This window comes from Propithecus coquereli, unplaced genomic scaffold, assembly GCF_000956105.1.
Source record: "Propithecus coquereli isolate 6110/MARCELLA unplaced genomic scaffold, Pcoq_1.0 Scaffold5, whole genome shotgun sequence".
In the NCBI taxonomy this organism is placed as follows: domain Eukaryota; kingdom Metazoa; phylum Chordata; class Mammalia; order Primates; family Indriidae; genus Propithecus; species Propithecus coquereli.
In genome coordinates, this window is record NW_012150840.1 from 2,213,877 (window position 1) to 2,215,808 (window position 1,932).

General features: G+C 35.9%; 1 protein-coding gene across 1 annotated transcript in view; it reads left to right on the forward strand.

Moving 5' to 3' along the window:
* Nucleotides 1-1,932, forward strand: part of SLC38A6 (solute carrier family 38, member 6) — a 107,656-nt gene that overhangs the window by 58,523 nt on the left and 47,201 nt on the right. The window lies entirely within an intron of this gene.

Below are 1,932 nucleotides of genomic sequence, written 5' to 3' on the forward strand. Positions count from 1 at the left end.
ATTAAATTTTATTGGTGGCTTACAATGATGGTAACCAGATGGATTTCTTTTTTTGGGTAAATTTACTGTTTTTGGTGCATTTTAGAACACAAATGGATTGTCATTCTTTCTAAAAGTTCTATCTTAAGTACAGATTTGTATTCTAAGCAATATTTCAATAAGTCAATAATCAAAATAGAGAACTATTTAAGTGAATTTTAGTCAGAAGCTTTCCCTCTACTGAGCACTATGTTGGACATTATAGAGTGTGGGAATTTAGCCTGTTCACTACTTGTGAAGATCTGTCAGTCTAGTAGGGGATATAAGGGAGGCCTCTTGTGCAAGTGAGTATTTTTAATAATCTCCTTTTTCCCTTTGTCTTTCTAACCCCCAGAGTTATCTTCTTACCGTGTTCTGTTTTCAACCTTAGCAATGACACCCTGTTAATCTTACCTCTTTGCTGTTGGGTCTTTTTCCATTCCTATTCTGTACTTCTGCTTTGTAGGACACCATCTCTATCCACCCCATACCACCATGCAGGCTTGGGGTTGGGATGAATCTTTGCAGAGAAATAACAGCTGATAAAATAAGTGAGCTAGCTCACATACAGAGCTTATCAAGGTACCTGGTACACAGCAAGTACTCAATTAATGGCTGTTCCTGCCAATACCACCACTGTTAGTATAAGGGGGAAATGTGAGAAACTGAATTTGGAACAATTTCAGCATGGCAGAAGTGAGAGACCAGTAACAGCCTTGATTCTCTAGCTTCTCACTAGCCCTATCCTTGTCCTTTTTTTTTTGAAAACTGATCAGAAAAAAAGATTATTGCTGTTGATTTTGTTCTTTCCTCTTGGTAAGTTGACTATTTAGTTTTATTTCCTGTTGAAAACTTACCTAGTAATTTCGAAGCAACTTGCCCAGTTTATCCTTATACAATATTTTTTTTTTTTGGTGAGATTTTTAATTAAGAGTGATTCTTTACTTCACTTATTAACTTAATCCTAAAAATGTATGTTTTCTTTAGATTTGTTCTATCACTGTATAAAATTTTGATTGAATTAATTAAACATCTAAAACTAGGTAACTACCAAATAGGAATAAGAATAGTATTTACTTATTGGTCTCCTGCAAAGGACAAATACTTCCTTTACTCTCCATTGCCCCTTTGTATGCTGGGATTCAGCCTGGAGCAAACATCTACAGAGTAATTGTGTGCCCTAAAACAATGGCAACAATGGTAATGTTGACACAGCCACAACTATAGGTCTGGGAGCAGGATGGCCACAGTTAAGAGTAAAGTCCTGAAATGTTTTCATTGTTTAATTCTGGGAAATAGCATCCCTCTGGATTTCTTTTAATATTTTTTAAAATTTATTTATTTTTACCAGCTGGAGTTCCCTAGCTATGTGCTCTTATGCTAGCCAGCTTTCCCCACATTTGACAAAAATAAAACAAATCTGTAAAAGTAAGTAGGGGCAGCACTTATATGTACATCAGAAATCCTTGAGCTCCTCCTTTGTGTGAGGTCTACTTCCTTATGCCTGTGGCCTTTCCCCAAACTGCTATTAATGTTTCTCTATCCACCACTGACAACAGATTCATAAATGACCATATTCTTGTAAAATTGTCACTGAAAACATCATGTTCCCATTTTGAGTTCCACTTTTTAAAAAAAATGCCTTGATGCTGTTGATTTTGAAAGTTAAAAAGTAATCTCGATCTTTAATAGGGGAGATCCCCACTAAGCAAATGTGTGGCATCCTGTGTCCCCATCACACACACCCCTACCCTCCACCCAGGTGACCATGTTAAATGATGACCCCATTCTAACCAGGGAAAATCATATAAGCAAAGAATCTTCTGTTAGCATCTTATTTGCTGTGGTATTAGATTAACTGAAATAATGCTGACCTGTTTTACTTCAATTTCTTAGTAATTTTATAAGAAATAA